At 48.0% G+C, this 27,493-nt stretch overlaps 1 non-coding gene across 1 annotated transcript; it reads right to left on the bottom strand.

Moving 5' to 3' along the window:
• Positions 1-14,139: 14,139 nt before the first annotated feature.
• On the bottom strand, positions 14,140-14,271 carry LOC129503588 (small nucleolar RNA SNORA70). The gene has a single exon (XR_008663200.1). It is a non-coding gene; the product is annotated as a small nucleolar RNA SNORA70 (small nucleolar RNA).
• Positions 14,272-27,493: the final 13,222 nt, after the last annotated feature.

The following is a 27,493-nucleotide window of genomic DNA, read 5'->3' on the forward strand; positions in this document are numbered from 1 at the left end:
GGGCTCTGTCTCCCAGGCGGGCTCCCGCGGCCGCCGTCACGCGGGGCGGTTTGCTTTGGCCCGAGAAGCGCCTCCCGGAGACAAAGCGGGTTTTCGGCCGCAGCCGCGGGGGCGCCCGCCTGCCGTTCCGCCTGCGCCCGCGCGGGGGCGCCCAGGGGCCGCGCTGGCGGCCGAGCTCCCGGCGCCGCGGGGGGAGCCCAGGCACGGAGCCGAGCGCCGGCCTCGGAGCGGAGGGCGGTGGGGCCACCTGCGCTGCGCACAGCCCTCCCATGTAAACAGGGGGTGGAAGCGTCTTCAGACGGGATGGCTGTATTTGGAAGATGCTATTTTTAAAAAAATTTTTTTTTACTTATTCAAGAGAGACCTAGGCAGAAGGAGAAGCAGGTCCCATGCAAGGAGCCCAACGCAGGACTCGATCCTGCAACCCCGGGGTCACACCCTGAGTCAAAGGCGGCACTAAACCGCTGAGCCACCCAGGCTGCCTGGAAAGTGCTACTTTAATGCAGAGGTAAAAAATAAGTAAATAAAAAATAAAAATAAAAAATAAAAAATAAAAAATAAAAATAAAATAAATAAAATGCAGGGGTCAAAGGCATTAGGGTGTGCACCTCGGCGTCGCCCTTGCCAGCTGGGCCCTCCCGCCTCCCACCGAGACTCAGGCCCACGCTTCCTTCCTGGGTGGCCTGGCTTCTGCACTAGTGCAGGGGCGCCAGGATGGCCTTCCCCTGTGTTCCCGGCCCCGCCCCGTCCCACCTCCCCTCCCCTGCTCTCCTGAATAACCTCGCTTTGCAATCTCCATCTTTTTTTTTCTTTTTTAATTTAAAGATTTTATTTATTTATTTGTGAGAGACACACAGAGAGAGGCAGAGACACAGGCAGAGGGAGAAGCAGGCTCCATGCAGGGGGCCTGATGCAGGACTCGATCCCAGAACCCGGGGTCAGGCCCCAGCTGGAAACACCTAACCGCCTGAGCCCCCCAGGTGCCCCCTTGTTGCCCAGGTCTTCCCTCCTCTTCTCAACAAACGTGGGGCTGGACTTGCCTGTAATACTGCATCAACTTCCTTCCGCCTTACTTCCTGGGATCCACCCTGAGTTAATTTCTGTCCCTTCAGCTCCACTAAAACTGGCTTTGCCCATAATCCCAAATCTAGGAGATGCTTTCACCTTTTTTCAGTTAAATCGGGTACCTACCTTCCCGATCTGGAACCTGGTCCTGTCTCCGCTCCTGCGACTTGCTTCCCTTGAGTCAGCTCGTGGGCCTGCCCCTCGTTGAGCCCACCCCCCTCTTGGCCCCACATGGCATCTGTTTTCCATAAAGCACTGTGTGTGGAGGTGCCAAGGGCCCCAGGGCAGCAGGGGGTATGGACTTGAGTCTGGGAAGCAAGGTGACTGGGGCCCTTGGTCTCTGTGTGTTTTTACTGAGTTAGAGTGAAGTTGGCCAGGATCCTGAGCATAGGGCAGGTTCCCAGGGTCAAAGGACACATAGGGGATAGAGGGAGAGAGGTTGGGATGCATGGGAAAGCCAGTCGGCACCGTGCTAGCAGTGACCAGTGTCTAGACCCAATCTCACAGGCCCACACCGGGATGGCCTGACCAGTGGCCATCCGAGGCTTAACCAGGTGGCCGATGGGGTCTGTGGCTTTGACAAGATCAGGATAGGAGAAGGCGCATTTCTGCTCCATCTGGGGTCAGCTGGGACAACTCCCCGGGGATGGGGAGTGGCCGGGGGACCCGGGGACAAGAGGTTTCCTCGCACAGTTGGGGATCGGAATGGCTGTAAGGCCGTGTTTAGGGCCAGGGTTCTTGGCCTCTGTCCCCATGGGCCTCTCCAGGATCTGCTTGGGCATTCTCGCAGTCTGGTGCTGGGGTTCCCAAGAGCCAGGAGGTGCCTATGGCCGCTTTCTTAGGGTCAGAGTTAGGAACCCAGCAGAGCAGTATTTTGCATCCACTGTATTCAACTGGTTACACAGTTGCAGGGCTCCAGTTCAAGAGTCCCCGCCTGTTGACAGGAGTAGCAAAGACTTGGGGCCCATGTTTTTAAATTGCACACCTAGGCCACTGCCTTTACCCATATTCTCACGTTCTCCTTGTTACTCTCTGCCTCCGTCCATTTAGGGTAGGGCCAAGTGGGGACGGTCAGCAGAATTGAACCCAGAAAGTTCTGACTAGGGCCTCCCACCCGCCCTTCTTTCTTCACGCCAACATCAGGACTAATGCTTTCAGCCATGGCCAAACTTGCGGGTGAAAGCTAGGCTGTCCATAGTTGGAGCCCTGCCTCTTGCTGGAGGGTGGAGAGGAGGGTAGGAAGACCAGATGGTGGAGCTCCTGGCACTCCATTTGCACACAAGAGGGATTCTCTGAGTGAAGGGAAGAGTGCCGGAGCCAGGGAGTCAGTGCTTCTGCGAAGCCCCAAGCTTGTGGCCTGCTCCGTAAGCACGGAGCCCAGTTCCTGCTATTTTTTATTTTATTTTTTATTTATTTCTTTTTAAAGATTTATTTACTTATTTATTCATGATAGACACAGAGAGAGAGAGAGAGGTGGAGACACAGGCAGAGGGAGAAGCAGGCTCCATGCAGGGAGCCCGATATGGGACTCAATCCTAGGACCCCAGGATCACACCCTGGGCCGAAGGCAGACGCTCAACCCCTGAGCCACCCAGGCGTCCCATCCTGCTATTATTCCTGTTGTTGCACGTTGATTTTTATTAGTGGAATGAACTTCAGCTTCTTATTCTTGTCTTCCATTGAGCTTCAAAAGTGGTAGAAATTAAAGGCCCAGCCAGTCCAGGCGTTTTCCTTTGAGGTTGGAGACAAGGACGTGAGATGTGGTGCCAGCCAAGGTAGACATCTGTGCCACCGAAGCCACTGATTTACCTCGTGGACGCTGCCACGAGCTATAAGAGTAACGACCGTCTCACTAGAGACCCACACAGCTGTGAGCTCGTGAGCTTGAGCGACATGTGTGACAGGCCATCTGCAAGGCGGAGGATAGCAAGTCAGTGGAGTGGCTCCTTCTGATGATGAAGGTGATGAAGGACATAAGGATACCAAGTATGGTGGCTTGGAGGCTGGCACGGTGACAGTGGCCCTGTGCCAACAACTGTTGTGGCCTTTTTACACCAAACTAGGTGCATTTCCCTCATGCAGCCTCCTTCCTTTTGCAAGCATTGAATTAATTTCCCTTCCACATGTACACGCACCCCCTCTGTCTCCCTCAGACCAAGAGCTCAGAGTGGCTTATAAAGCGCCACTTTATAAGCCACTCTGAATAACGTGAATAAGGTGGACGTTTATTGTAAAAGAATTTCCACCCGAGGGGACAGGAGAGTCATTGGAAGTCAGAGCCGAGGCTGTGGTTCTGCTTCCACAGACATCTCAGGCTGAGTGGACTAGGGCCTCCACAGGGCTCTCAGCTGCACCCTGATGGAGGGAGAGGATTTAGATCATCAAGGAGGAAGGCCAGGGGGGTGGCCGAGGGAAGAGGAGCAGGGATAGATAAGAAAGGAGACAGGGGGCACCCGGGTGGCTCAGTGGTTGAGCATCTGCTTTTAGCTCAGGGCGTGATCCCAGGGTCCTGGGATCGAGTCCCACATGGGGCTCCCTGCATGGAGCCTGCTTCTCCCTCTACCTTTGTCTCTGCCTCTCTCTGTGTGTCTCTCATGAATATATAAATAAAATCTTAAAAAAAAAAAAGAAAAAGAAAGGAGGCAGTGGGACGAGTTTACTTATGGCAACGAAGGGTACACACATTAGGGTCCCATGGACTGAGGTTCGCCTTTTGTTCTCATTACTTAGGACCTTTGGCAAGACCCTCTTTAAGTCTTGGTATCTAAACATCTGAATTCTAAATATTTCAGTAGCTAAAAAGTGGAGATTAAAATAATGATCTTACTGTAATTTGTGAGGATTGAATGAGATTGTAGATGTCTGGCGGCTGCCTGAGGCCTGGGAGCGAGGATGAGACCTACCCTCCGGAGGGGCTGCATGTGTGCACCTGGAGGACGGGATCCGGTCTGCCCAGAGCGCAGGGCTGGTGCAGGGGTTGGGTGGGGGGAAGGGATCACCGTGAACCATAGGGTGCGATTATGAAGTCACCCAGGATATTGGTGCTGGAAGAGTGGGTATACCACCGTCCAGAGAAGGAGTGTGAGCCCCAGAGAGGTGGTCACTCATTACATGAACGCTGCATTCATGATACCATCTGAGTAATTGGACTTCTCAAAAACAGAAGCTCTTTGGGGCACTGGGCTGGCTTAGTGGGTAGAGCAGCTGACTCTTGATCTCAAGGTCGCGAGGACGAACCCCAAATTGGGTGTAGAGATCACTAAGAAAAATAAATAAAAACTTAAAAAAAATACAAGCTCATGAAGGCAGAGACTATAACTTACACATCTTTGCAAACTCCTGCAAAATCCAACAGGATTTTGTGCTGGTGCATCTTCCTATTTTCTTGAATGAGGGGAGCAGGAGCTCATTAAAAAAAATGTGGTATCGGGCAGCCCCAGTGGCCCAGCAGTTTAGTGCTGCCTTCGGCCTGCGGGTGTGATTCTGGAGACCCGGGATCAAGTCCCACGTCGGGTTCCCTGCATGGAAACTGCTTCTCCCTCTGCCTGTGTCTCCACCCCTCTTTCTCCCCTCTCTCTCTGTCTCATGAATAAATAAATAAAATCTTAAAAAAAAAAAAAAGGAATGGCCATACTTCTAAAAAAAAAATGTATCTATACTGATGGTGTAGTACACAGTTCACCAACCAATCAGATCCAACCCCATCTGTCTTAGAGTGTTTAGGTACAGACCTATCTGACTGAGGCAGCTAGATGACATGGCTCCATAAATAGTTCTAGGATTCTAGTTCTGACTTTGGCACATTAGTTATGGGAGGGAACCAAAGGGAAAAGAAACTGGAAGAATGGGGGGCACCTGGGTGACTCAGTGATTAAGCATCTGCCTTCGGCTCAGGTCGTTATCCCTGGGTCCTGGGATGGAGTCCCACATCAGAGTCCCACATTGGGCTCCCTTCGGGGAGCCTGCTTCTCCCTCTGCCTATGTCTCTACTTCTCTCACAGTGTCTCTCATTAGCAAATAAATAAAATCTTAAGAAAAATAAATAGAAAAAAATAAACTGGAAAAATGGGTAATACCCGATACTAGCAAAGGTGCAGATACATAGCACTCGAATGTGATTCTTACGGTGTTATAAGTTGGCACTACCCTTTAGGAAAGCAATTTTATTCAAAGTTCTATAGCCTTTGAGCCAATCATTTCACACAAGTAGATTTTTATCTATCTGTTTTCTTTTTTTAATCTTTTTTTAAAATCTATTTGTTTTCAAACAATATCTGAGTTAAGGTGGGGCCAAGGAGGGTGGGCATCCTCAAAGGGTCATGCCCGGTAAGGAATGCAGAGGCCAAGCTGGGGGAGGTAAGGTGTCCACATGTGTGCAGAGGGAGGAGAGGGCAGGGTGTTAGCACCCACCTGGGGTAAAGAGCCATCCCTGCAGGGGACAGTGGAGGCATTGCCAGCCCCCAAGGAATGAGACCAAGCAGTGGTGGAATGGGGGGTGGGCAGTGGGAGATTTGATACAGGAAAGGGAATCGGTTAAACGAGTAAATACAGCCAGGGTGCCAAGAGGCTGGTTTTGCACTTAGCAGCACAAACTACGGAAAGCAAGAACAGAAGCCTGAAGTGTAGACTTGAAAATGGAGATACTGATGTGAGCTCATGGTTGCAAACTTCACAGGTGAAAAATTTACCTTTAAACAGAGATAAGTGAAGTTGAACATCTTTTTTGTTTGCTTATCGTGCATTTTTAGGGTTTCTTTTTTCCCTGTGAAGTGTCTGTTGACATCTTCTGACACGAAGAATTTTTGGAATATTTGTAAACGTAGCCATTCATTCCTAACAAGCAGCATGAATATTTTCCCAAGATTTTCAGTTCTATGTTGTTTTATAGCCAAACAGACTTTTAAACGTCTTATGTATTCGGGCCTGTCAAATGCTCTCCCCCAGATGCTTCCTGGGTTTTGTATCAGGCTTAGAAACAGCCTTCTCTTCTCCATTTCTCTAAAGGGATGCACTTATGTTTTTGTGACACACGTTTCTGATTCCACTGGTCTCATTTAAAGTCTGATCCGGGCGCCTGGGTGCTCAGTGGGTTGAGCCTCTGCCTTCACCTCAGATCGTGATCCCAGGGTCCTGGAATCGAATCCCCCCCTCCAGCTCCCTGCTCAGTGAGGAGTCTGCTTCTCCCTCTCCCTCTGCCCCTCCTCCCCGCTTGTGCTCTCTCTCAAGTAAATAAATAAAATCTTAAAAAAAAAAAAGTCTGATCCAGCTGGGAGCCCTGGTGGAAGGCCTGCCAGGGACCTCAGGCAGCTGGGGACCCCAGCTAGGCGTGCAGGCCTCCCAAGGGAGCAGAGTGGGCGGGGCTGGCCAGGCTAGGGGCGGAGCTAGCTGGGCTGTGGGCGGGGCTAGCTGGGCTGTGGGCGGGGCTAGCCGGGCTGTGGGCGGGGCCGGCCAGGCTAGGGGCGGGGCCCTGGCGTCAGCCGCTGTGTGAGCTTGGGCAGGTTCCCTCACTCTCTGTGCATCCACTTTCTCCATCTGTAAACTGGGGGTAACGACAGACCCCCCGCCCGGAGCTGTGAGGGAAGAAGTAATTGCGGCGATACAGAATGTAGGGCTGCGTGTGGCACAGAACATATACTTAGGAAACCTTAAATATGCCTGTCTGTCTTTTAAGGACCTTCAAGATGACGGGCCTCAGTCTGCACCCCCGCCCCCCCTCCCCCCAGCATCGTCCCAGCGCCAGGGGGCTGCCCCAGGGCCCGAGAAGCCGCCTCGAGCTGTGCCCGGCGCGGGGGGCGGGGGGCGGGGGGCCGGGGTGGGGCAGGGCTTCCAGAAGGCGGCGGGAGGCCGCAGCTCAGGCCCGTCGCTAGGAGTCTCTGTTGCCCCTGGAATCTCCAGTTTGCGGGCTGATTCTCGGAATGAGACCTCTGGGCTCCTTGCGGCCTCCTGCAGCTGTGTCGTCCCAGTAGGGACGGTGCTTACACACGCACGCACGCACACACACGCACACACACACACGCAGACACACACGCGCGCACACACACGCACACACACGCACACACGCGCGCACACACGCACACACGCGCACACACACACGCAGACACACACGCACGCATACACGCGCACACACACACGCACGCACACGCACGCACACACGCGCACACACACACGCAGACACACACGCGCGCACACACATGCACACACACGCACACACGCACACGCGCGCACACACACGCACGCACACACACGCACGCGCGCACACACACGCACACGCAGCACACACGCACGCGCACACACACGCACGCACACACGCGCACACACGCGCACACACACACGCAGACACACGCGCGCACGCACACACGCAAGCACGCGCGCACAGACGCACACAAGCACACACACGCACACGCACACACACGCACACACACACGCGCACACGCGCACACACGCACACACGCACACACACGCGCGCACACACACGCACGCGCACACACACACGCACACGCAGCACACACGCGCGCACACACGCACGCACACACGCGCACACACACGCACACGCACACACACGCACACACACACGCGCACACGCGCACACACGCACACACGCACGCACACAGACGCGCACACGCACACACACGCACACACACACGCACGCACACGCGCACAAGGTGCTTTTAAATAATGAACAAATCGAGCTTAAGGACAGCGACGTCCCGGCCTGGGCGGGGTGGAAGCCAGCGATTCCCCCAAGGGCGGAGCTGGGGAACGGCCGCTGGAGGGCACGGGGCGGGGTGCACAGCCTCTGGGGTGGGATGCTCGGGGGACCTGGGGGGGGGGAGGCCCCAGGGGGGGGGAGGCCCCAGAGGGAGCCCCTCCCGCCCCCCACCTGGCCGCTGGCATTGCCTGCGAGGGGGGTGGGCACCGGGCCAGCCGGGGCCAGAAGCCCCACTCGTGGGTTTGTAAGCCCGTAGATCTCAGCCTTTCCCCCTTCGGCCCCACAGCTCTGCCCCCTTGGGCCAGTTTTTGTCCTGGACGTTGCTGGCTTCACAGCCAGCACTTCATCTTTACCTTCTCCGTGGCCGGCTGGTCCTGCCTCTTCCCCTCTCCCCCTCCTCCCCTGCCGGGCTGGATGGTAAAGGGCACCCTCCTGGAAGCCAGCCTGGTTGGAAGGCTCTGCCCCGGTTGGGGGGACACGCTGCTTACCCTCGCTGCTCGTCCCCCGCTGGCTCACACCGCTGTCAACCCACCAGCGCAGCTCCAGCCCCTGGAGGAACCCAGGCTCAGCTTCCTCCACAGCCTTGGCACCTGCCCCGGTGCCCTCCTGTCGCGTCTTTGCCAACCTGCCTCCTTCCCCTGCTCCCACTCTTCATCACCAGCGGTCCTGGTCTGGCTGTCCCCAGCTAGCCTTTCTGGTCCACTCTTTTATTTATTTATTTTTTTTAAGATTTTATTTATTTATTTATGAGACACACACAGAGAGAGAGAGAGAAAGAGGCAGAGACACAGGCAGAGGGAGGAGCAGGCTCCATGCAGGGAGCTGATGTGGGACTCGATCCCTGGTCTCCAGGATCACGCCCTGGGCTGAAGGCAGCATTAAACCGCTGAGCCACTGGGGCTGCCCATGGTCCACTCTTTTTTCAAAACCCTGTTCCAGTAGCTAAACTTTCTTTAAAACCTCTTAAGGCCTCAGAGCTTCACTCCCGCTTCTCTGCACTTCCTCTGAAGGCTGTACCTCCTCCTGTCCCACTACTGTAAGCCTAGTGGCAATTGCAGAGTTATGTGTCTGCTCTGTTTTCTCCGCACTGAGATCCATGAAGGAAGAGCTCACCTCTTATTTATTTTATTTTATTTTTTAAAAAAGATTTTGTTTGTTCATTCATGAGACACACACAGAGAGAGGCAGAGACACAGGCAGAGGGAGGAGAAGCAGGCTCCATGCAGGAAGCCCAATGCTGGACTCGATCCTGGGAATCCAGGAGCACGCGCTGAGCCAAAGGCAGACACTCAAGCTCTGAGTCACCAAGGCATCCCTCTTGTTTATTATTTTAATAAGGTATGTTAGTAGTAACTTACATATCTTTGCATTTTCAGAACCAAACACAGTACCTGACCTGGGATTCCTTTTTTTTTTTTTCCCTGAATGAATCTACCATTAATTAATCACTAACTCTCAGACCATGTCTCTAAACCTTCAGAATATTTTTCTTTTCTTTCTCTCATTTTTAAAATCATTTTAAAATTTATTTAAAGATTTTATTTACTCATGAGAGACACAGAGAGAGAGGCAGAGACACAGGCAGAGGGAGAAGCAGACTCCCTGTAGGGTACCCCATGCGGAACTCGATCCCAGGACCCCGGGATCACCAAAGAGCCAAAGGCAGACACCCAACCACTGAGCCACGCAGGTGCCCTCACCTCTTATATCTTAAACCTTCCTTTCCTCACCCACCGTATTCCTAGATATCCGCTGGTGAGAAAACCAAATTTCTTGAGGATTCACGTTGGAAGGGTGAATCCACAGAAGTTCACCAGCTGATGGTTTGTTCGTTTCAAGGGCAGGCTCCTTACTTATAAGAGTGAACTTGTTTAGTTCTTCAACATGGCAAGAGGAACAAATTTAGGGAGAGTAGATGGGGATGAAGGCCAGAAGCCCATTCCTGGGTCAGCCCCCCAAGCCCATGTGGCCTAAGAACAATTTCCAAGGGTCTCAGCTCTTGCAAACTAGGACTATCATTGTCTTCAGACAAAGACTGAAGTGGGCCGGGGTGGGGGGTTTTGTGACAAAAGGAAGGCCCTGCTGGGTTTGAAAATGGCTGGGGGTGGGGGGGGCATTGTTTCATTAATACTAATTTTAATATTCGCCTAAGGATAATGTTGTAAATACAGAAAATGGAATAAAGCATTTCAGGACTGATTATTTGTACTAGCCTAGGAAATTGAGAAGAATGGCCTGAACCTTAGATAGAATGAACCTAGGCCAGGAGGAGAGAATGGACTCATCTGGAAGAAAGCTGGGACACAGACAATGGAAAGAGAAACAGGAAGGAAGTGGGACCAGTTAGTTAATTTAATCTAAAGCAATTTACTCAGAACAAATCTAACCTATGATTCAGGTAACTGGGTGCCAAAATTGACTTCAATATTGATTTACAGGCTATCACTTGTCCCCCCACTGTCTTATGGGTCTGGGATATGGGATTGCAGAAAACTCTTATTCAAGTACTGTGCTAGCCTGCCTCCTGCAATAAGCCTGATTCATAAAACACCAGAAAATCATATACTCTCTGTTAATTTCTATTTTTTTTTAAATTTATTTATTTAATCATGAGAGACACACAGAGAGAGGCAGGGACATAGGAAGAGGGAGAAGCAGGCTCCCTGTGGGGAGCCCGAGGCAGGACTCGATCCCAGGACCCCGGGATCACGCCCTGAGCCAAAGGCAGACAAGTCAGTCGCTCAAATGCTGCTGAGCCTCCCAGGTGTCCCTCGCAAATTAATTTCTAATGACCGTTCTCATCCGGACAAAATCTGCTTTGAGCTATCCTGTTACTGACTTGGTTATTTCACCTCAAAATAACTAAAACCAGAACAAGGCGAAATCAAATACCTGATTAATTGCAGAGTTCGCTAACTGAACCCTCTGAAGCAGTTCCACCCTACAGATGTGGGTTTTTTGTTGTTGTTGGCTATACAGTGTTTTATGTTGATTTTTATAGTTTTCAAAATTTAACAATTTGCAGATTTCTCATAAAAATCCGGATTTCTGACTTGTGTTGGAAAATTGGAAGATTTGGGGACCCTGGCCCCTTCATCCTGAATGGTAACACTTGGCAGGCCCTGTTAGATGGGGCAGCTTATCTCCAGTTAATAGGTTCTACTGGTCCTGTTGTCTAATATATTCTGTTCATTCATTTATGTAACTGGCCTGTAGGTTATTTTGTTTAGCCAGTAGTTCTCTAGCTACTTTTCACTAGGCAAAAATGCCCTTATGTAAATGCTTCCTTTAAGTGTGGACTATAGCAGAGGACATGGGTTAAGGAAAAATAAAGGTGAAACCAGGCTCTGCTACAATTAAAATGAAATCTGAAATAGGAAGTCCTTCTCAAAGCTTACATGTCTATTAATTTCATGTGTGCATGCTATATGCCTATTATGTCTCCCTTGTTTTAGAACTGTTAATATCTTTGAGCATGAATTTTTATTGAATTATAGTATTTCTATTTGTGACTCTGGAGGGCTGGAGTTAGGAGAAGGAATTTCCGAACTTAGAAACAAAATTTGGGGCATATTCCATGTTTTTGAAAAAAATCTATATTTATAGCCAAGAGCTACATTTTTATTGTCATATTGAAATGTGTCTTGGTTTTGTGAACTAGGATAAAATTAGAGTTATACTAGAGTCAAAATTCTCCACGTACTACTTTGTCCTTCCTAAGGTGCTTTATAAAAGAGTAGATATAATAAAGACATTTCAAACGTCTTAGTTATTCATGGCCTTGCTCTCAAGCCAAGGATCTAAGAGACCGTCAAATTTCACACCAGCCATTTGGAACATGAATCTTAAATTCCCCCTTTACCTTGGAGAACAGTAGGTTTGCTCTCTACCACCACTTCCAAGACCGGCCTGAGTTATGGTGAAATACTACCTGAAGACTGGGCTTTTATAAGGGGAGATGTTTGAAGAGGACAGGTCAGAAAAATCAACATGTCAGTGTTAGGGGTAGTTTTCTACAAGACAGGAGGAAGAACACTAACAATTTTTTTTCCTACTTATTTATTTTAAAGATTTTATTTATTTATTCATGAGAGACACAGAAAGAGGCAGAGACACAGGCAGAGGGAGAAGCAGACTCCATGCGAGGAGCCGGATGTGGGATTCAATCCCAGGATCCCAGGATCACAACCTGAGCCAAAGGCAGACGCTCAACCGCTGAGCCACGCAGGTGTCCCTATTTATTTATTTTTTTAAAAATATTTTATGTATTTATTTGACAGAGAGCACAAGCAGGGGGAGTGGAGGAGGAGGAGGAAGAAGCAGGCTCCCCACTGAGCAAGGAGCCAGATGTGGGGCTCAATCCAAGGACCCTGGGATTATGACTCAAGCCAAAGGCAGATGGCCAAACCAACTGAGCCACCTAGATGCCCCAGATTTCTTTTTTTCATTCAATATTTCAGAGGACTTTTGTCAAATCTTTTTCATTGCTTCCCATTGGTTCCAGAGACAGGCAAAATGGAGCTTTACTAGAACTTGGTGAGCCATCAAGAATTAGTTCATGAAAAGACAGCAGGAAGGTGTTGCATACAGTGCATCTGAACACGAAAAATGAAGACCCAACATATCAATGAAAATGATGAAAAGCAAGAGTTTCTTTGAGTTCTGGTGGTAAGTCCATGGAGCTGTGTCATGGTGGGAGTCTTGCCATTGGGGTGAGGGCAGCTACTGTAAAGCCTAGCTCCTGGGAGGCACTGAACATAGATACTGCTGCCACTTGCCTGTGGGGAATGGATTTTGCCTCCAGTCCCACACAATTGTCCATCACTAGGGTCCTCCTTTGGGTGTCCTTCAGAAGGAGGTCCATAAAAATTGCTATTTATTGAGTGCTTTCTCTGCACCAGGTGCTGTTCTAGGCACTTGACATGCGTCAGCTCTTTTGATCTTCACCCTAACACTGAGGTAGGTACTATTTGATCTGTACTCTGTAAATGAAGGAAACTGAGACCCAGAGAGGTTAAGTAAATTTCCCAAGGACATCTTAAGTGGAGGGGCCAGGATCCCAAACCAGATACTGGCTCCAGAGCCTAGAATCCTGAATGGGTGGCTGTATTAGCAAAGCATGGCTGAAGATGTACGGAGGGAGATGCCAGCTATTGGCAAAGGTCTGACCCACAGCCATGAGAGCCGAGTGGTACTCAATACTTGACACAGGTCCTGCTTGTGGAATTTAAGACAGCCTTGGGTAGGAACAGCATCTTAGTGTTCGATTTTTCTCTTACGTGAATTGTCTGCCTTTTTCCTTTGTCCCTTCCGCTGCCTGGGGTTCATTGCTGGTACACCCAGCACATAGGAAACACTTATGCATAGTAAGTCTCAATAAATATTTGCCGAATGACTGAATAAAGGAACATTAACTCCTTGCCCGTCATTTCCTAGTTCACTGAAGCGTGTCTTCAATTCATCCTTGTGTGCCTACGTTTTACATGTTTATGTAGTCATATGCAATGATTTTTTTCTTCTCCATGGTTTTTCCATTAAAAATGTTTATAAAATCCTGGGGCACCTGGGTGGCTCAGTGGGTTAAGCGTCTGCCTACAGCTCAGGTCATGGTCCCAGGGTCCTAGGATCGAGTCCCATGTCAAGCTCCCTGCTCAGTGGGGAGTCTGCTTCTCCCTCTTCCTCTGCCTCTCTCCTCACTTGTGCTTCCTGTCTCTCTGTTAAATAAATAAATCTTTAAAAAACTAAAATTAAATAAAAATGTTTATAAAATCCTTTCTCAACCATATGTCCTCTAAATATCTGGTTATTTTTTCCCCTAGTTTTCTCATTGTGATTTTTTTTAAAATAACATTTACTACTTTAATTCACTTGCAGCTTGTTCTCTCCTGTGGTGGAAACAGGGACCATAAATAATTTCTTTCCAAATGGGTCTTTTCTTTTTTGACAGACAGGAAGTAGGATTTACTGGTGGGCATGAATAGGAAGGGGGCAGTGCCGAGGTTCTCATGAGTGCAGAGCCTTCCATTTGTCCAAGGGGCCACAATTAGGGATGTGTTTGACTGCACAGCCATCTAGGATGAGCTGCCTTTCAGCCATAATGTCTTCAAATTCATCTGCATAAAACTCCGTGAAGCCCCACTTCTTAGAGATGTGCATGTTCTGGAGGCCAGGGAACTTGAACTTGACCCTGTGTACGGCCTCAATCATATGCTCCTTGTTCTGCAGTTTGGTATGGATAGACACGATGGCTTGGCCAATGAGGACCCTGGCTACTCTACCCTGGGGCTTTCCAAAGGCACCCCACACACCCGTCTGCAGCCTAGATTGGAGATAACATGAGGTAGACCTCAAAATCCACTGGAAAGGGCAGTCTTCAAGATCCCTTAGGGCAACCCACACAATCAACAGGCTGTATACACTACCAAGGAGGCTGCTGTTTGCAGCCATGGCACACTGAGCCCCATGGAGAGAACCAAATAGGTCTTCAATGTTTTCTTAGCACAGCGTATTGGATGATCTACCGTCCTTCCCACTTGTTTGTCTGTCTACTCCTGTGCAAGTAAAACACCTTTAAATGATCATTTGTGTACATATGGGGGTGTGAGTATGTTCCATATATAAATATATATTTAAATATCTTTTAATACATGTCTGCCGTCACTAGTCCTTTTTAAAATTGTATCAATTGATAGTATATGTTCTAACTATAGAATTCAACCTAAAAATTAATTTAGGGTTAACTGACATAATAATATTCTTTTATTAAAAAATATTTTATTTATTTATTTTAAAGAGAACACATGTATGCACAAGCGCACATGAGCAGACAGGAAGGACACAGGGAGAGGGAGAAGCAGACTCCCTGAGGAGCAGGGAGCCCAGCATGGGACTGATCCAGGACCCGGGATCATGACCTGAGCCAAAGGCAGGCGTTTAACTGACTGAGCCACCCAGGTGCCCTGTGACATTTTATAACATTCATTTGAAACATGACTAGTAAGAGCTAGCTCTTTTTAATCAATTTTCTTGGGTTTCCCAAAAGACTAAAAATGATGGAAAATGTGTTGCTTGCTTTCTGATGGTTGTAGAGGCCAACCTATCAGACCCCAAAACCCGTGGCCTTTACCATCACATGAATTTGCCCCCTGGATTGGGCTCTGGAGCCAGAAGTGACTTAACTGTGCAATCTTGCAGAAGTCACTTTGTATTTTGAAAACCGGTGTCCCATTAGTTTCTCTGAAATGAATAAAAAACTGACTTGTATGCTCAGTGTGGCCCAAAATTACTTGATTCTGGGACTACCTCCAAGAACTCAGTGACTTTTCAAAAGTACTATGCATCAGTGCAATATGGCTTGAGGTAAAACTAGAAGGTGTTGGCAATAGCGCTACCTACACCCACACATCCACACCACACTCAGGCATCAACCCTTGAGTGACCTGAGAACCCACCCAGTCATACCTCAAAGATAACTCTGGTTGAAAGCTAACTACCCAAATCCTGTATTCTCTACTTTAAGTTCTGCAGCTCCATTATATATGATCTCTTCTTGTTATGATACTTTAGTACTTTAACTTTTGAAGCTTTACTTATTTATTTTTAATTGCAGCCTTATAGAGATATCTTCAGATATGAGCAAGTTCCCATACTTCCTACATCTTGTTGGTTGTTCTTCATTTTACAAATAGAGAGACACAAAGAACAGACACAAACAGACCAAGACATAGAAACTAGGTGTCCTATGCCAGCGACAGAAGGCAGGAGTCTTGACTCAGAATCTAGTGCAAACCACAGAGTGCTGCTCTCCACAGCAGCTGTCTTCATGTAGCCTGGGGAACTAATGATTTGACAACACTCTGGTGTGGGCATGTGGAAAATATGCGTGTGCATACAAGCACCTTCATATCAATGCCTATTTCAAATAGAAAAGAAAGTACAAACTAGCTTACTCTTTCATTCATCATTATAAAAGGAAAAAACAAATTCATCAGAAAGGGAAAAGATCGATGCACCAGATAAGGGGCTAAGAGATGAAACTAATCCCACTCTGATATGGCCAAATCCACGACCATTGCTGCTATTCCCCATGATAAGAGCAAAATGATTTTTGCTAGTCCGATTAACACTGCTAAACCCTTATTAAAGGCTCACTCTCAGACAGGGAGGGCATAAACTCAAGTGTCTCAGTGATCTATTTTGGCCAAGACTTTTATTTTGATTTATTTACTAATAAGAGGGAGGAAAACAATATGGCGCCACTCAACTAGAAAAGACAGAGAAAAGGACAAAGGAAGGAAGGAAGGAAGGGAGGAAGGAAGAGAGAAGGAAAAAAGATGGAATTGTGATATGGCAATCTTAGTGAGGAAATGAGGTAAATGAGAAGAGATTTAATAGATGAATGTGAGGAAATACACCTGGGGAGAAACAACATTGAGCAAATACAGGAAAGAGAAGGCTACTGTTGAGGAAACAGCACTGCAGAAAAAATTCAGGCAGTTATACTAATTACTTGCCAAAGATATGAATCCTTAATATTACAGCCACAACCATGACGGATGCTGTCTTGGACAGTGTGTCTAGGAGGATCCCTTAGAAAACAGAAGTGGCAATAAAGTTGCTTCATCCGGCCTTTGTCTGGCAGTTATTTTCCCTGTGAAATGCTACTGCAGACTTGCCAAAAGGAATGCTATAAAAAGGCCATAAAAACACTGTTGAATGTTGAAAGAAGAATAGCTAGGATCCTGCATATACACTGAGGTGGGAGTTTCAGGGGCTCAGTCAGATCCCATTTTTATTTAGAGACGTCAAATCCAGTTGGGCCCACATTTCTCTAGATAGGGATTTAAAGCAGGCATCGGGTTTGATGTTGTTTACTCTGCTCTATTTGTCTCCCTGTGGGAAGAGGCATGTCCTGTAAATGTGCTTGGTGGTATTTTCATTGGATTTCTGGCATTATTTAGATCCTCAAGAAGGGGAGGTTCCCTGACCTCGGAAACTGGTGTTCAGTCAACAAAATGCAAGTTCTTAGCCAGAATGAAAAATAAATAAACTCGGAGTTAAAGATGCAGGGAACCTGCTTCCTGTTTGGGTATTTTCTTGCACTGTGGGATTTTTTTGTGTAGTTCAATGCTATTTGTAGAGAAAAAAAAGTGCTGGAATAATGGGGATTGGAGAGTCTGGGCAAATTAAGACATCACCCTAGAGGTAGTATGTCATCCCACTAATTTACCAGCCATTATGCTTCAATTTCCCATCCGTAAAGAGAGCAGTTCTATATGGTACCCTGGCCAAAGGATAGCTCCTCAAAATGTTGAAATCCAAAAACCTGTGTGGGGCTCCTTTATGTTAATTAGTAAGGCATTACCGTCTAGGAGGTGTATCAAGGTTTGTTGCAGTCAATACAAAGGCTGATCCAGCAATGTTTCTCCTGGGCTCTTCCCATTGATATGGCCCAGGATTTACATTTCTGTTGTTCTCAAACTTCTCTGTTCCATTAGAACCTTCTGAGACCTTATTTTAAAACACTGATCTGGTGGGGCGGGGGCGGGGGGGGGGCACCTGGCTGGCTCCATCAGTGGAATGTGCGGCTCTTGATCTCTGGGTTGTAAATTTGACCCCCATGTTAGGTGTAGAGATTACTTAAAAATAAAATCTTTAAAAACTAAAACAAAATAAAAATGGGCTGATTTGGGAGCCCAACTCCAGAGTTCTATTGAAGTAGTCTGGAGTGGAATCCAAGGACCTAATTTCTTAGCAAGCATCCAGGATATGCAGATTGCGGTGGATCATGGGTCCCTCTTTGAGAAAGTCTCAACCAAATTTACCAGTATGACTCACCTGGCTGGTAAATGTCCATCCATGGCCCAGTTAGTACTATATTCCAACAACTGAGGAAAACCAACTGTGGTCTAGCAATGTATGAAGAACCTAAGAGTGGATTTGTTTTTCAGCCCAACATTCAATCATCCTGCTTTTCAACTTTTGGAGAACTGTCCATCCCCCTGCTCCCTTCATGCCCTTCAGGTGGGTCTCATCCTGCAGACCAGGGTGCCACACATGACCAGACCTGGCCAGTCAGAGCACTGGATCCCCTGAGCCACGGTGACTGGGGATGGACGTGTGACTACAGTCCAAGCAGATTGTGTCTCAAGCCTTATACAGAAACTGTCAGGATTGGAACTGAGGGTCTCTCCAGAGACCCTTTCCATGATGGAACCATGTTGCTACCATGAGGGGAATTTCTATTTAATAGATCAAAAGAGAAAGAGAGAAACCAAGGCTTGGTAATATAATTTGAGCCACAGATTGGGCCAAACCTAAAGCCATGTAGATCCATCCCTGCATTTTTCAGTTTAGATTGGGGGGAGGGGAATCCATGTTTCATCTTAAGCCAATTTGAATGGGGTTTGCTGTCACTTCTCACCATGAATTCTAACGGAAGTTGTTATGGCAAAGCATCTTACTATAATGTTTTTGATGATCATATCAAATATTCTATAGTCAAATGATTCTATAATTGCCTTGAAAGAAATATATGTCAAAAACGCCTATTTGGTAGGAACTCTTTGGAGTTAAATCTTAGTTTAGGTAGGAAGAAGCTGTTATGGTATGTTCTTAGAAAAAGGTCAAATAACAATAAAACCTATTATCTGTTGACCACCTATGAGGAGCTGGGCATTGAGCTTATGATACATTATTCCTAATTTTCACAACAAACCCAGAGTTTAAGGATGAGGAAACGAGGGTTCAGGGAGGTGAAATAAGTCGTCCAGGGTCACATAGGAGGAAATGGTAGAACTTGGACCTTAAGGCCTTCTGCCAATGTCACCAGCCTACCTAGGAGGCTCCAAGGTCATGCGAGGTTTCCCCAAGCCTTCATATCTCTTCCTGGCAGACCACAGTGTACCTAGAATTCAACATTACTGGTTTCCCCTGCCCAGACACCGACATGAACGTTCGCAATCTATTCTTCATCGACGTTTATGTTTTCCTTTTGAAATTGTGCCCTAATCATCCAAGAAACCCTTCTTGCAAGTGAATCACGATGGCTCATCCAACTGAAGATGCCCTCAGCTTTCTCCAGAGCCAGATGTCACTCTCCAAGGTCATGTGTCTGGTCCTGCAGGGCATTGCTCCAAATGGATTTGAACTTGGACATCTTTCCTTGCACACCACACCATGTCTTGCAGATTCAGCCAGACTCATGCACATTCCACTTCATCTTCATGTCATTCTTTCCTTCCATGCGGGGCCCTGGGTTCCCTGCCGCTTGGTTGGCCACTTCTTTCTATGCTTTCAGGCTGCTCTTTGTTGGCCTCTTGCTGCAAGTCTGCAGATAGTTTGGCTGGAACTCAGGGGATCTCGGTAGTGCCCAGAGCTTGGGCAGTAATGGGTGTCTGATGAAACTTTCACATCCCTGCAGGTTGTGCAACTGTCCCCCCCTTTTTAAAAGATTTTATTTATTTATTCATTGGAGACACAGAGTGAGAGGCAGAGACATAGGCAGAGGGAGAAGCAGGCTCCATGTGGGGAGCCCAATGTGGGACTCGATCCCAGGACTTGGGATCACACCCCGAGCTGAAGGCAGATGCTCAACCACTGAGCCACTCAGGTGCCTGCAACCGTCCCTTTGATGCTGCTTGTTCCTCTTTCCTAAATTGGTCTCAGCTATTAAGAAAAATTATTTTGAAAGACAATTGTGATATAGCTGTTAAGTTAAAAACAGGGGCCAAATAATATCCTTTTTTTTTTTTTTATAAATTAATTTTTATTGGTGTTCAATTTACCAACATACAGAATAACACCCAGTGCTCATCCCATCAAGTGTCCCCCTCAGTGCCCGTCACCCATTCACCCCCACCCCCCGCCCTCCTCCCCCTCCACCACCCCTAGTTCATTTCCCAGAGTTAGAAGTCTTTATGTTCTGTCTCCCTTTCTGATATTTCTCACACCTTTCTTCTCCCTTCCCTTATATTCCCTTTCGACTATTATTCCTATTCCCCAAATGAATGAGAACATACACTGTTTGTCCTTCTCCGGTTACTGTGGCCAAGTTCAAAAAGGGTGTTGCCTGAGTTCTTCTCTGGGATTTTGATGGAATCTTGTCTCACATTTAGATCTTTCATCTATTTTGAGTTTATCTTTGTGTATGGTGCAAGAGAGTGGTCCAGTTTCATTCTTCTGCATGTGGATGTCCAATTTTCCCAGCACCATTTATTGAAGAGACTGTCTTTCTTCTAGTGGATCGTCTTTCCTCCTTTATCGTATATTAGTTGAGCATAAAGTTCAGGGTCCACTTCTGGGTTCTCTGTTCTGTTCCATTGATCTATATGTCTGTTTTTGTGCCAGTACCACACTGTCTTGATGAACACAGCTTTGTAGTACAACCTGAAATCTGGCATTGTGATGCCCCCAGATATGGTTTTCTTTTTTTAAAATTCCCCTGGCTGTTTGGGGTCTTTTCTGATTCCACACGAATCTTAAAATAATTTGTTCTAAGTCTCTGAAGAAAGTCCATGGTACTCTGCGCCTTTTGATGGGGTCATTAAGCCCATTCACGTTCAGAGTTACTATTGACAGATATGAGTTTAGTGTCATCATGATATCTATTTAGTCCTTGTTTTTGTGGATTGTTCCACTGACCTTCTTCTTAAAGGGGAGTTTTAAGAGTCCCCCTTAAAATTTCTTGCAGAGCTGGTTTGGAGGTCACATATTCTTTCAGTTCCTGCCTGTCTTGGAAGCTCTTTATCTCTCCTTCCATTCTGAATGAGAGCCTTGCTGGATAAAGTATTCTTGGTTGCATGTTCTTCTCATTTAGGACCCTGAATATATCCTGCCAGCCCTTTCTGGCCTGCCACGTCTCTGTGGAGAGGTCTGCTGTTACCCTAATATTCCTCCCCATGAAAGTCAGGGACTTCTTGTCTCTTGCTGCTTTAAGGATCTTCTCTTTATCTTTGGAATTTGCAAGCTTCACTATTAGATGTCGAGGTGTTGAACGGTTTTTATTGATTTTAGGGGGGGATCTCTCTATTTCCTGGATCTGAATGCCTGTTTCCCTTCCCAGATTGGGAAAGTTTTCAGCTAGGATTTGTTCAAATACATATTCTGGCCCTCTGTCCCTTTCGGCGCCCTCGGGAACCCCAATTAAACGTAGGTTTTTCTTCCTTAGAGTGTCATTTATTTGCCTTAATCTGTCTTCGTGGTTCTTTAATTGTTTATCTCTTTTTTCCTCAGTTTCCCTCTTTGCCATTAACTTGTCTTCTATGTCACTCACTCGTTCTTCCACCTCGTTAACCCTCGTCGTTAGGACTTCTAGTTTGGATTGCATCTCATTCAGTTGATTTTTAATTTCTGCCTGATTGGATCTAAATTCTGCAGTCATGAAGTCTCGTGAGGCCTTAATGCTTTTTTCTAGAGCCACCAGTAGCTGTAGAATAGTGCTTCTGAATTGGCTTTCTGACATTGAAGTGTAATCCAGATTTTGTAACTCTGTGGGAGAGAGGGCTGTTTCTGATTCTTTCTTTTGAGGTGAGGTTTTCCTTCTAGTCATTTTGCTCAGTGCAGAGTGGCCAAAAACAAGTTGTATTGGAACACGGGGGAGTATCACTGGTCCGTCCAGCTGGTCTTCTGGGGGAGGGGCCTGCTGTGCTGATTTTCAGGTGTTAGCACTTGGGGGAGCTGCTCTGCCCCTGCCTGCTGCAGGGCTCAGCGGGGGTTGTTTACCCCGTGGGGCCCCAGGAGGATCAGCCGCAGTTGCTATGGCAACTCTGGAAGCCTGGATTCAGCCTCCGCAGGAACTACGGGGCTCGGGGCTCTCGGTTCTCCGTCCGCAGGGCCTGGAGGCTCCGGGGCGGGGCCGCTGATCTGCTCAGCTCGGGGCAGGAGCGTCCTCGCTGTCTCGGGCCCTCCCGGCCTCTGCCTGTCCCGGGGGAGGCCGGATCCTGGGCTGTGTCCCGGCGCCCTGTGCTCCGGGGCCTGCGCTGTTGGATTCGCGCTCCCGCCCCGCAGCCCCCTCCCGGAGCCGCCGCCCGAGCCCCTCCGAGCTGCTCCGGTCGGTCCCTCCGTGCGCGCTGCAGCCCTTAGGGAGCTCGGAGCACTCTCCCGGGGCGCAGGTGTCTGTTAGTGTCCCCGGGAGCCCGAGGGCATCCCCGCCCTCCTGGGTCCTGCTCCAACTCCCTGCGAGCCCCTTTCCGCCCGCCCGGGAAGGTTGGTGCAGCTCCTGCTCCTCCGGGACGGGGCTCTCCTGTCCTGGGGACACTCGCCCCGGCCTCAGCCCGGCTCCTCGCGGGGCCCCTCACCCTCGGAGGCCTTTTGTTTCTTTATTTCTTTTTCCCCGTCTTCCTACCTTGATAGAAGCGCGAACTCTTCTCACTGTAGCATTCCAGCTGGTCTCTCTTTACATCTCAGGCCGAATTCGTAAATTTTCAGGATGGTTTGAAGGTTATCTAGGTAATTTGGTGGGGACAGGTGATTTGGGGACCCTGCTCTTCCGCCATCTTGCCGGGAGCCCGCCAAATAATATCCTAAACTTAGACTCTCATTTAACATCTCCCCAGAAAGGTGACACAGCCACATCCAGGAAAGACAAGCTCCTTTGGACTCGTTAGCAGAACAGACCTCTGAGGCTTAATCTCAAATGCCCGAGGCTCTCAGGCCTCTGGAGCATTTGGATAACCTAGCCCTTGCCCCCTTCCCATGCCATCCCCCTACCAAGGGTTTCCCAAAGCATGTGGGAAGGAAATAGGGTGAGGACTCCTCGGTCTTCTGTGCATTTTCACAGCTTTTGTTCTATCAGCGTGCAAGAGGGGTTCCATCGGCATTTTGCTTGGGGAAGGTTCGGGGTGGAAGGACTGAAGTGGCTGGCACACTGCAGGATAGTAGCATCCCCGGCCTCTGTACATTAAATGCTAATTTGTAATAACCCAAAGCAAATAAAGAATGTTCCTATACATTTTCAAACACTCCCTGGGGCCGGGGTGGGGATGCATGACCCCTGGTTAGTAAACCACAGAGAACTGGTAGTGCCACGATAACACACCTTACCTGGGGCTGGAGGTGAGGAAACAAACTCCCCAACCTCCTCTGAGTCCTCCAAAAGCCAAACTCAGGGCTCTTGGGAGACAGCCTCCAACCAGTCAAGGGTCTCTCCTATGACTACTGGATTGTGTTATACAAGTGTCCAGCAAAAGGCTGAGCCTACACGGGCACTCCATAAATAGTTGCTAGTTAATTGCCATGTCTTGCTCACTATTATATACTCATTGAGACCACAGATTTCACATCCTCTATGTTGTGAAAAGCCCGGGGCAGACTTAATATAATGCCATGCTACTGATAAACCCTCAGGAAATATTAATTACTATTGATGAAAGTGGTGAATACTTTAATTTAGATGCAAACAACCAAAAAGAGCTAAATACCCTTGGCCTTTTGCCTCTGTTGCATTTGGAGAGACTGATTAATACAGTCTTACAATTAATTACTTGTCCTTCCATGTCTGGCACCTAAAACTCGGGTGCATTCAGGTCACCGAGCAGTTGTGTGGGTGGGTGAGAGACTTTCTTGGGCTTTAGCCAGAGAGCCAGGCTATTGGCAGCAGAGCTAGACTTTGAAGATACGGAAAAATCTCATAAATATGCCAAAGTAGGAGACAGGAACCAGGCCAGGTCAGGCCAGGTGAACAAAATGAGGCATCCAGAGAGGCTCGAGGCCATGAGGGGAGGCGTAGACACGAGATATGGGAACCTGGGAGTTACTTGGAGAGAACAGAGGGCTGGGGTGGGGTTTGAGTCCATGCGGTGTACTGCTTCCCAGGTCCCCACCCCCCAAAGCCCTGGTTTCACCTGAAAATGTGATCGCTATCTTGCTGAGTGCAGGCAAGATCAAATCTGTAAGGGACAGCCAGGATCCAAATGTCCATCATTCTTTATAAGTCAGACCAGCGGTTCTTATTCCTTGCCAATGGGTAAATTGTAAGAGTTTTATTTCCCAGGATGATCACTGTGGTGTGTTGGGCATAACATCATGCTCCGTGACTTCTTTCCAGAAGCATGAGAAAAAAAGTCCAAGGCAGGGCTAAAGCTTTATAGAGAATTAATGCCACTGCGAGTTTTAAAACAAAAAATAAACTCTGATTGTCATGGGCAGTCACGGGTATACCTATGCAAAGCTGCCTTCTGCTGAATAGCTGGGTGACCTGGGTTCATTTGCAGATTTGCAGATTATGCTCTCATTTTGTTCAACTTTTCTGCAAGAGACAATAACATTTGCAAATGGCTCAGACCTGCCTGGCCTGACTTTCCTCAAATATCCGGCAAGATTAAATCCATTTTGTTCTAAAGAAAAAGTAGAGGGAGTGGAGGATTGTGTTTTAAGTACAAGGTGCTCCTAAAACACATTCCCCTCCCCTTCCATTTATTCTCCAACCCCCCCCCCCCGCCCCAGTCCACATGGCAATTCCTTTTTAATTAGCCAGGAGGGTTAGATAACAAAAGAAAGCTATATTTTCTTCTTCCTTCCCAGGTGATCAGGATTTGGATCAGTAAATTTTGGCCCTTCTTCTTTCCTGGAGCTGGAGTGACAAGGACCCAAGACAGGATATCTACATTGATTTTAATGACTTTGCTAGAGGTCACTTTGGGGGAAAAGATTCAAAGACAACCCACACAACCCTGAAAGATGACACTACTGTTCTGTGTGATGCCCTAGGCACACCCATTCATAGGCGAATGCATGCAACATGTGAATTCCTAGGAAATGTCTTGTGGAGGCAAGCAGGCCACTTCAGAGTAGGATGAGGGTACCTACCCCGGACGACCGCCCCTTTTCACTGATCCCTTAGATCAGAGGCTCCTCTAGGTGTCCTCCTGGGAAGGTCCTCTAAGGTGTGTGAAATAATAGGAAGTTGGCTCGCATATTTGTAGGAAAAGGAAAACGTGTCATGTTTTTAACTCACGGCTCCCAGGCCCCTCTAGACTTAGGTTTTTATGATCACTTGCTTTGAATTGGCTCTGAGTCCTGGCTCGGCGACTTTGTGCAAGTCGTGAGACCTCGGGAAATTTTCACAAACTCGGAGTATCGGTTTTCTCATTTACAAATTGGAAGTGTTAATACTGACCTCACCTGCTGTGCGAGCATAAAGAATAAGGTGTGCCCGGCGCCCCACAAAGGGGCCCAAAACACGCAGAGGCTCATGACTGGCCTCCAGATGGTTCCTTCTCTCCGGCCACAGCTTCCTACAGAGGTGGAGCTGCTGTCGCCGAGGCAGCGTGGGGACACGAGGGAGACGCTCCTCGGACCCTGTGCTGACCACGGCAGGCCTTCTCAGAAGCTAGGAGCCAAGGGGGATGTGCGGCTGGGGGGGCTGCTGGCCCCAAGAGCTTCTCCACGGCCGCCCAGCCAAGCTGCGGGGTGCGGGCGGGCAGGAGCCGAGCGGGCTGGACAGCGCCCGGGGCCTGTGTGAGCAAAGGAAGAGGAGCCAAGAGACGTGACCTCCAGCAGCCCCCACCAGACAGTGAACCCCAATATTCTTTTTTTTTAATTTTTAAAAAGATTTTATTTATTTATTCATGAGATACCCACAGAAAGAGGCAGAGACACAGGCAGAGGGAGAAGCAGGCTCCTTGCGGGGACCCTGATGCAAGACTCGATCCCAGGACTCCGGGGTCATGACCTGAGCCCAAGGCAGACACTTAACCACTGAGCCATCCGGGTGCCCCGAAACTCAATATTCTAATGTAGGACTTGCCCCGTGTGCCCCCTCCACCCGTGGGTTAAATGCAGAGACAGTGTTTACTCACAGGCTGACTTGCCACTGCTCCCACTGGGTCTGCACTTAATTGGAGGGGATTAGTAATGATCAATGAGTGATTAACTGAACGAACCACACTTTCAGCCTCCTGAGAAACCAGATTTGCGTGTCTCCAGCCCCTGAGGAAAAGTGGGCATTTTGGAGGTCACCAGGTTCAAAGAATCTATTTTTCTAAAGGCCTCCCTCAGAAAACCTTCCGGGAATTGCCTTGGTGGCCACAGAGCAGGTGTGCAGGATCCAGAGCCCAGGTTTGCTGGGACAACATGGTTTCTGCATGCCTTTCGTGGTGAAATGCAGGAATGGTTTCTCTGAGGAATGAAATATGACCAGTCAGCTTCCGGATTTTCAAAAAAAAAAAAAAAAAAAAAAGAAAAGAAAACAAAAAACAAAACAACAACCCTCAAATCAACCAAAAGGCAACTTCTCTGCTCTCTTTGGCATTTGGCATATACCTTATCAGTGAACGTCCTCATACAAGCTTTTCCTTTAGACGTTATCTTTTAATTCTGTTGCTGGAAGTACTGAGTCATTTTGAGGCATGGTCTCAGGCCACCGTTCAGTAGCTCAGTCTTTGCCAACAAAGAGCCTTGGTTCTTTTTTTTTTCCTTCGACTCATCAAACATATGAATGAAACCATAACATTATCTGCCCAGTGGATCTGCTAGGATATGGGGCTATTGCAACTGGTTATCTTTTAAGCGATTGGCCAGCTTTCAAATCCTTCTTTATGAGAGTACATTTATACCTAAAGGAATAATTAGACAGGCAGTTGTCAATTTTTTGAAAAATAGAATCTGACAAATATGCTTACAAAAAAAATAGCTTATTTGTGAGGTGACTGGGTAGCTTAGTCAGTAAAGTGTCTGCTTCCAGCTCAGGTCATGATCCTGGGGTCCTGGGATCTTGGGATCAAGCTCCACATCGCATCGGGCTCCCTGCTTATTTCTCTCCCTCTGCTGTTCTGTCTGCTTATGCTCTCTCTTGTTTTCTCTGTCAAATAAATAAAATATTTTTTAAAAAATAACTTATTTGTAAGACCATGTGCTGGACCCCTCATGGGAGCAATAGTTTTCTGGTGTCCTCAATAGATGGGTGGAACAGGCTCAATAGAAGTGTATTTTGGGGAGGCTGAGATGCTTCCCAGGAAGAAACTCAGCCTGGGTTCCTGCTGGAAGACTGGTGTGGGAACTCAACAAAGCTCCTTCTTCAAAAGCCTTGGAAGTTCCTGGAAAGAGACTCATCCAAGAAGAAGAAATTGGGCATGAAGATGTTTGATTGGAATGCTGTGGGGTCAGGGAGCTGTTCCTCTCGCCTGTTCTTGGCCCCGTTTACTTGACACACACACACACACACACACACACACACACACACACACACACGTCTGGAGAAAGGGAGGACTCTACGTAAAAAATGGAAAGATCTGTTTTAATATACTCCATAATATTGGGGCTGAGACAATCCTGCTTTGATACTCCGTCCCTTTGGCACAGCTTACCATACCATAGGTCGGGAACCATTAGAACTGATGGCATCAAGGGTATCACCTGTAGGGAACAGTTATACATATACCCTGGAGACCAGCAGGATGAGGGCATGGTGCCTGGTGACACAGTGACAGCCCCGCATGAAGTGCTAGAGCTGGTGGGACACAGGGAACGTGGAGAACTACATAGGAGACACTCCCTGAGCATGCCCAGAATCACCGCAACATGGCATTCCTGTGCCTTTGAAAAGTGGATGATTACTCTCAATAGGACCTCTTCCAAACATTGGCAAGACCTAGAAAAACTTGGGCTTTATCATGTATTTGGTAGTCATCTTAGATCTTAAAATAATATTAAAAGTGATGGTCAGGTTTCCAAATGAGGAAGAATAGAAGAAAGGAAGGAAAGGAGGGAAAGGAGGAAGAA

This window comes from Nyctereutes procyonoides, unplaced genomic scaffold (genome assembly GCF_905146905.1).
Source record: "Nyctereutes procyonoides isolate TBG_1078 unplaced genomic scaffold, NYPRO_anot_genome, whole genome shotgun sequence".
NCBI classification, from domain to species: domain Eukaryota; kingdom Metazoa; phylum Chordata; class Mammalia; order Carnivora; family Canidae; genus Nyctereutes; species Nyctereutes procyonoides.